Source organism: Tupaia chinensis, unplaced genomic scaffold, assembly GCF_000334495.1.
Source record: "Tupaia chinensis unplaced genomic scaffold, TupChi_1.0 Scaffold000571_1, whole genome shotgun sequence".
Taxonomy (NCBI): domain Eukaryota; kingdom Metazoa; phylum Chordata; class Mammalia; order Scandentia; family Tupaiidae; genus Tupaia; species Tupaia belangeri.
In genome coordinates, this window is record NW_006160085.1 from 17440 (window position 1) to 26175 (window position 8736).

General features: G+C 45.2%; 1 protein-coding gene across 1 annotated transcript in view; it reads left to right on the top strand.

Moving 5' to 3' along the window:
• Nucleotides 1-8736, top strand: part of LOC102477791 (rho-related GTP-binding protein RhoG) — a 16121-nt gene that overhangs the window by 1080 nt on the left and 6305 nt on the right. The gene's annotated exons all lie outside the window — the stretch shown is intronic.

Genomic DNA, 8736 nt, shown 5'->3' on the forward strand with positions numbered 1-8736 from the left:
TCCTGCGAAAAAACCAAACCCAAAAACAAAAAAAAAAAAAAAAAAAAAAAAAAAGAAGAAGAAACTGTCATTCCAAGGTCAGGAGTGAATTGAATAACTCAGAAGCCTCTGGGGTGCTTGCCTCTGTGGCATGAGTCTTCTCTCAGTTTCCAGTCTTGTAGGCATACCCAAGAATTATGAGCAGCTATAATCTACTTCCCAGTGCTACCGTGAGGCTTAAGATAAGGCATGGGAAAGTAGCGCAATGCCTGCAACAGGCTCTCACTTTTGAGTTTCCCTCTACTGCTCCATCACATTTTGTCCCCTGAGCCATGTATTACTTTGTATTATGGTTTGCCTTTTACATAGATCCTTCCTTTGCCAGAAAACTAAGCTTGTAGCATTCACCGAGTCCTCCTCTGCTTCTAAAAATCCCTCCTAGCAGTGCATTGTCCATTGTATTTGAGAGAATGTGTGGAGGGTGGTGATGATGAGGAGGTGAAAGCTGTGTGTCACCCTTAACAGGACAGCATCATGCTACATGCTGGAGCTTGAAGAATGTGCTAGAGACCGTACTACTTTCTCAGGCCAGCCTTGTGGTGCAGTGGTTAAGCATTGTATCTAGAAGGCTGGATCCCACATGGCCAACCGCTGGTTTGAGTAGCAGCCCTAGTGGCTTCAGGAACACGCTGTACATGACCAAAATCCAGACGGGATGGAGAATTGGAGGGAAAAGGACTGTGGGGACCTGCTCGGCTGAACACATTTTTCTGAGTGGAGCAGGCTGTGGATTAGAAATAGACGCAGTAACAAACACACAAAGACACATAAGTGTAGAACAGCGAGGATCAGGTGGGCCCAGCTTCTCTGGTAGAGAAGTTGCCACCCCTGAACCAGCCTCAGGTTTATTTTTTTGAAAGGGCAGAAAATGGGGTAAGAGGAAATGGAATGCAGAGAGAATGGGGGAAGAGGAAATGGAATGCAAAGCCAGTTGTTTTTGGATGTAAATCATCTGAAGACGTGAAAACGACTGGCGCCCTGTAATTTCTCTGATCTTTTTGGGGCAAAATCTGATTAACACTTGTGACTTCCTTTAGCAGTACAGAGTAGGGGTAAAGGAGTATTAACAACAGGAAGATAACCAGTAACAGCAGCAGGCAAATAGCGCTTTCGTATGTAAATACTTCTCAATAGCCATTGCTGGAGTAGCTCACAGGGAAGCGCATTTCTGCATGCCTCTAAAGGGCACTCCGTGTTTGCTCAGATCGCCACTCTCTACCAAGGACTGCAGCATCTCCAAGTCCCTTGAGGGTGCTTGCTTGCTCTCACTCTAGCTCTCTGTCTTGAGTGCATATATCCTCTGGCAATTAAAAAAAAAAAAAGGCTTTTCTCATATAGGTAATGAACAGCCTAAAAACTTGCCTTTCTTTTTTCTTTAGAGAGGTTTTTGCTATAGAGTGCTTGCACTCCGTGGAGAGACAGAGAGACAGAAAGTAAGAAATCATCCCCCCCACCACCACCCCCAATCCCACCTGAGGGGATGGCCATGCCACAATCCCTCCTTCAGTCTGCTCTTGGGATTTGGGACACACACACACACACACACACACACACACACACACATACACACACACATGTGAGTTTTAAGCAGCCAGGTCTGGGACTCAAACTGCAGTTGACTACTACTTGGGAGTCAAGCGTGGTAACCATTATGCCATCTGCTAGTCCGGAAACTTGCCTTGCCTTTCTTTTTTGTAACTCCTAGCCTACTCACACTGTCTCCAACCTTTTAAAAAGTATTATTTTAATTTTTAGTATTGTGAAACCGTTTTTAAAGTTTTTTTTTTTTTTTTTTTAGTTTTTCTTTACTTTTTTTTTTTCCGAGAGGTTTTTGCTATAGGGCGCATGCGCTCACCAGAAAGACAGAGAGAGACAGAGAGATAGAAAGCAAGAAATCACCCCCCAGGTAGGATTGTCACGGTGCCCCCAGGTGGGATTGTCACGCTGCAATCCCTTCTCCTCCATTCTCCTCTCGGGATCTTGGGCGCGCGCGCGCGCGCACACACACACACACCCGGCGTGAGTGAGTTTAAGCCGCCGGGTCCAGGACTCGAACCGCGATCGACTACGTGGGAGTCCAGCGACATAGCCATTATGCTAACTGCTGGTCCTTAATTTTTTAGTTTTTCTGCATGCACTTGCTGGAGAGAGAAAGAGACAAGGACAGAGAAAGAGAAGGAAAGTGAAAAGTCACCCCCTGGCTTTCTTTCTTTCTCTTTCTCTCTTCCTTTAAAATGAATTATTTACTTATTTTTATTCATTCATTTTTAAAATTTAATCAGAGAGAGACACAGAGAGAGAGAAAGAGGAAGTGAGAAAGCAAGCCACCAGGTTCAGACCTTGAACCATGGTTGACCATGTGGGAATGTCCAGCGCCTTAACCACCACGCCACCTGCTGGTTCCACACCCCCTGATTTTCAGCTCAAATGGCCAAGTTGGCTATGTGGGATCGAATGCTTTCACTTCCACACTACCTGCTGGCCCCAAATTATTTTTTTAATATTTATTTTATTTTATTTATTATTTTTTGGAAGTTTACTATAGTGCACATGTGCTTACCAGAGAGAGACACAGAGAGAGGGAAAGTGAGAAAGCAAACCACCAGGTCCAAGACTCAAACCATGGTTGACCATGTGGGCGTCCAGGCTCAATCACCATGCCACCTGCTTATTCCAATCCAAACAATTTTTTTTTAATTATTTTTTTGGGGGACCAGCAGTTGGCATAATGGCTATGTCGCAGGACTCCCATGTCGTCGACCGCAGTTCAAATCCTGGACCCGGTGGCTTAAACTCACGTATGGCACGTGTGCGTGTGTGCCCAAGATCCTGAGAGGAGAATGAAGGAGGGGGGATTGCGGCATGGCCACCCCCCCTGGGGGGTGATTTCTCACTTTCTATCTCTCTGTCTTTCTGGCGAGCGCATGTGCCTTAGAGCAAAAACCTCTCAAAAATAATTATTTTTTTAGGGGCTGGCAGGTGGTGTGGTGGTTAAGGGTGCTGGACTCCCACATGGCTGACTGTGGTTCAAGTCTTGGACCTGGTGGCTTGCTGTCTCACTTGTTCTCTCTCGCTTTCTCATTCTATCCCTCTCTGGTCAAATTGAAATAAATAAATGAATAAACCCATAACCACCACGCTACCTGCTGGCCCTGCCCGATTTTTTAAAAAAATATTTCTTAAATTTTATTTGTTATTATTATTTTTTACTTTTTATTTATTAATTTATTTTTTTCTTAATTTGACCAAAGTGAGGCACAGAGAGAGAAAGAGAACATGAGAAAGCAAGCCACCATGTCCAGGACTCGAACTAGGGTTGGCCATGTGGGAGTGTCCAGCGCCTTAACCACCACACCACCTGCTGGTCCCCCAGCCCAAACAATTCTTTTTCCTTTGGAGAAGTTTTTGCTATAGGGCACATGCACTGGTCAGAAAGAGAGGCAGCGAGACAGAAAGTGAGAAATCACTCCCTAGGGGGGATGGCCACACCGCAATCCCTTCTCCTCTAGCCTCCTCTCGGGATCTTGGGTACACACGCACATGGGCCTGGGCATAAGTGTAAGCCACAGGGTCCAGGACTCGAACCGTGATCGACTGCATGGGAGTCCAACGACGTAGCCATTATGCTATCTGTTGGTCCCACAGCCTAAACAATTTTTAAAAAAAACACTTTTTTGAGGGCTGGGATGTGGCATGGTGGTTGAGGATGCTGGACTCCCATATGTCCAACCGTGGTTCGAGTCCTGGACCTGGCAGCTTGCTTTCTCTCTTTCTCTCTTTCTTTCTTTTTTTCTCTCTCACACAGTGTCCCTCTCTGTCCAAATTAAAATAAATAAATAAATAAAGTTAAATAAAATAATCCTAAAAAAAATACTTTTTTGTTTTTTTGAAGGAGAGTTTTGCTATGGGGCACATGCACTCTCCAGAGAGTTAGAGAGAGACAGAAAGATAGAAAGTGAGAAATCACTCCCTGAGGGAATGGCCACATTACAATCCCTTCTCCTCCATTTTCCTCTTGGGATTTTTGGGCACTCATGCACATGTGCCTGGCCTGAGTTTAAAGCTGCTGGATCTGGTACTGGAACCGTGTTCAACTATATGGGATAGACACAAGGTAACCATTATGCCATCTGGTAGTCCTTTAAAAAAGACATTTAAGGGGTCAGCAGGTGGTTTAGTGGTTAAGGGACTGGACTCCCAAATGGACGATCACAGTTCCAGTCCCAGACCTGGAGGCTTGAAAGTCATGCGAGGTGCATGTTCATGCATGCCCAAAATCCTGAATGGAGAATGGAGGAAAAGCGATTGAGACATGGCCATCACCCCTGAGTTGTGATTCTGACTTTGTATCTGTCTCTCCAGCAAGTGCACACACCTATAGAAAAAGTCTCTGTGAAACAAAACAAAACAAAACAAAAAAAAAGGAAAAGAAAAGAAGGAGACCAGCAGTTGGAGCAATGGCTATGTTGCTAGACTCCCATGTAGTCTACCATGGTTTGAGTGCTGGAACTGTTGGCTTAAACTCATTCCAGGTGTGTGTGCGTGCATGGGTGTGTGTCCAAGATCTCAAGAGGAGAATGGAGGAGAAGGGACTGCCATGTGGCCATCTGATTTCTCACTTTCTTTTTTTTTTTTTTTTGAAGAGGTTTTTGCTATAGGGCACATGCACTCGCCAAACAGAGACAGAGAGACAGAAAGCGAGAAATCACCCCCCAGGGGGGATGGCCACGCCACAATCCCTTCTCCATTCCTCTCTCAGGATCTTGGGCAGGCACACACATGCGCCTGGCGCAAGTTTTAAGCCACCGGGTCCGGGACACGAACCGCGGTCGACTACATGGGAGTCCAGCAACAAAGCTATTACGTTAACTGCTAGTCCCTGATTTCTGTCTTTCTGGCGAGTGCATGCACCCTATAGCAAAAACTTCTAAAAAAAAAAAAAAGAGAGAGAGAGAGAGAGAAAAGAAAAGAAAAAAAGATATTTACATACTGGATTATAGAAACCAGCGCTTATCAGAAAGACAGAAAGAGACAGAGAGATAGAAAGTGAAAAATCACCCTGCAGGAGGGATGGCCACGCCATAATCCCTTCTCCTCTATTCTCCTCTCGGGATCGTGGGCATGCACGTACACATGCCTGATGTGAGTTTAAGCCACCGGGTTCGGTCGACTAGATGGGAGTCCATCGATGTAGCCATTATGCCATCTGCTGGTCCCTAGAAACCTTTTTTTGATAGTTTGCTATAGGGTATGTGTACTTGCTGGATGGAGACATAGAGAGAGGGAGAGGAAAAGTGACAAATTATCCCACGTGGGGGATGGCCATGCTTCAATCCCTTCTCCATTCTCCTCAGGATTTTGAGCACGTACACTTTTGTGCACTCACACATGTCTTGGTGTGTTTTTCAAGCAGCCAGTTCCAGGTCTTGAACCATGCATTCTGCAATGTGAATTCCAGTTGCCTTAACCACCATGCTGCTGGCTGGCCCGAGAAACTTTTTAACTAAGGAGAATTTTTTTTTTGAGAGATTTTTGCTATAGGGCATGTGTGCTAGACAGAGACAGAGACAGAAAGTGAGAAATCCCCCCCCCCCCAGGAGGGGGGCAGGGTGGCCACACCACAATCCCTTCTCTTCTTGGGATCTTGGGCACATACGCACACTTGCCTGGTGTGAGTTTAAGCCACTGAGTCCAGGACTCGAACCGCGGTTGAATACATGGGAGTCCAGTTACACAGCTATTATGCCAACTGCTGGTCCTAAGGTAGGATTTACTAGTTACAGACATGAAGAACTGAAGTTGGGGTGCAGAAAAGTCTTTGTGCCCAAAAGTCTTTTTTTAATTATTTTTTAAATTTATTATTATTTTTAAAATTTGACCAGAGAGCGAGAGAGAAAGGGAAACTGAGAAAGCAAGCCACCAGGTCTGGGAGTTGAACCACGGTCACCCATGTCCAGCACCTTAACCACCATGCCACCTGCCAGCCCCATGTGCCCAAAAGTTTTACTATGTCTTAGCAGCCCCCTGAGTTGCACTATTGTCCTAAGAAAGTGACAACTCTCTCTTTTTTTTAGATTTTTGCCATAAGGTGCACAGACTCGCTGGAGAGAAACAGACAGTGAGAGGGGAAGTGAGAAATCACCCCACTAGGGGAGATTGCCATTCCACAATCCCTTTTCCTCCATCCTTCTCTTGAAATTTTGGGCACACACGCACATGCACCCGGTTTGATCCTCAAACCACCAAGTCTGAGACTCGAACTGTGGTTGGCCATGTGGGAGTCCAGCGCCTTAACCACCATACCATCTGCTGGTCACAACTCTTCTTTTTTAAGAGGTGTAGGACACTGAGTGATTTGAAGAGGAGGCTGAGATGAGTTGAATAGCAATAACTGCTATAGGATTTCAGAGGAGAGGGACCAGCAGATGGTGTAATGGTTACATTGCTGGACTCCCATGTAGTTAACTGCAGTTTGAGTCCCAGACCTTGTGGCTTAAAACTCACACAGGGGTGGGGGTGGAGCGGGCGGCATGGCAGGTGGCATGGTGGTTAAAAGTGCTAGACTCCACATGGCCAACCGCAGTTTGGGTCCCAGACCTGGTGGCTTGCTTTCTCACTTTCCCTTGCCCTATCTCTCTCACTCTGTCCCTCTCTGGTTAAGTTTAAAAAAAAGAAAAAGAAAAGAAAAACCTCACACCCAGGCTTATGTGTGTACATGCCCAAAATCCCAGGAGGAGAATGGAGGAGAAGGGATTGCAGTGTGGCCATCTCCCTGGGTGGTGATTCTCACTTTCTGTCTCTCTGTGTCTCCGGTGAGCGTATGTACCCTATAGCAAAAATCTCTCTTTATAAAAAAAAAAAGGAATTCAGAGGAGAAAGATTAATACAGATAGGGAAAGTCAAAGAAGTCTATTCTCAAGGAATGTGGTGGTGATTTTGGTGTTTCCATCAACCTTTGTGTTTGATCACAGTACCTATTCCTAGACTGAAAAAGACAGAGCCAGCAATCACTGAATACCCTAGGTAGTTCCCTGCCAGAGCTGAACTATACTCTGGACTTCTACCTGTGGGACATGTGCTAAAGAAGACTTGTGGGTAGAAGGCCTCACCAGTCTGAAGCACTGGTCTGAATCAGCTTTATGAGCAGAGAGCTACCCCTAGTGGGCTTGTGTGAAACATACTCTGAAGGCCAGCCTCTTTACCTTGACCCAAAATGAAGTGTTTTCTTTGGTTATTTTGGGTTTTGCCTATAATATGGGCCCAATGTAGACTTCAGCTAATAGGACAACAGGGTGGGGAATGTATCCCATTACTCCCAATTCCCAAAGTGTGAAATTGATTCTCAGTTGTCTTTTTTTCTGTAACCAAATACATGTGATTATTTATCCCCTTTACTCCATGTTATAACACTTGAACAAATTAATGCTCTAAGAATTAGGTCTCAGGGCAAGCTGGTGGCATAGTGGTTAAGGTGCTAGACTCATACATGGTTGACCACAGTTTGAGTCCTGGACCCAGTGGCTTGAAAATTATGCTGGGCGTGTGTGTATGCCCAAAATTCTGAGAGGAGAATGGAGGAGAAGGGATGGTGGCATAGCCATCCCCCTAGGTGGTGATTTGTCACTTTTCCTTTCTCTGTGTCTCTCTGTCTCTCTCCCACAAGTGCACGCACCCTGTGGCAAAAAAAAAAAAAAGAATTGGGTCTGAAATTAGGATAGTAGTTAAGATTCTAAAGAAATGGAATGCTTTGGGGCCCCAAAGATATTAATATGGGGAAAATAAAACATGGAAACTTACAGTAATCATACTTCTTGGAGATCATCTCTGTCATATCATTTACACTGAAGTACTTTATTCATGAGAACACGGTGGTGTTATGACCAATGATTTTCCTCAGACAAGGTGGGAGGGAATAAGACTTCTGCTTTGTCTAGCATTATACTCATCTTTCAGAATTTGTGCCATTCTCAGTAGAATACTAGTAGAAAATGAATTAAGAAGTCATCGTGGGGTTGGCAGGTGATGTGGTTGAGACCCTGGACTCCCACATGGCTGACCACAATTCAGGTCCTGGACCTGGTGGCTTGCTTTCTCACTTTACCTCTCTCTTTCTGGTCAAATTAAAAACAAACAAATAAAAGAATTCTTAAAAAAAAATTAAAAAGAAGTCATAGTAGGGGGTCAGCAGATGATGTGAAGGTTAAGGTGCTGAACTTCTACATGGCCAACTGCAGTTGAGCGTGTATGTGCACTTGCCCCAAATCCTGAGAGAATGGAGCAGAAGGGATTGCAGCATGGCAATCCCACTGGGGAAGGCGACGATTTCTCATTTTCTCTCTGTGTCTCTCTCTGTCTCTCCAGTGAGCACATGTGCCCTATGGCAAAAACTTAAAAAAAAAAAATAAAGAAGTCATAGTAGGCCCAGCCTAGTAGCGCAGTCAGTAGCATGTTGAACTGCAGTGCCGGAACCTACATGCCAACAGTAGGTTCAGATCCACGGGTCAGCTCGAAAGCACCCTCATGAGCTAGAAGGTTGGGGAAAGGGTATTTGTTCTGATGACACCCTGTGGAGGGCACTTCTTTCTTCTTCCCACTTCTTTTCCTCCTCTCCTCACCTCTCTTCTCTCCTCTTCCACCTGCCTTGTACATGCACACATGCTATCATGAACAAAGTAAGACTTTTAAAAAGTCCTAGTA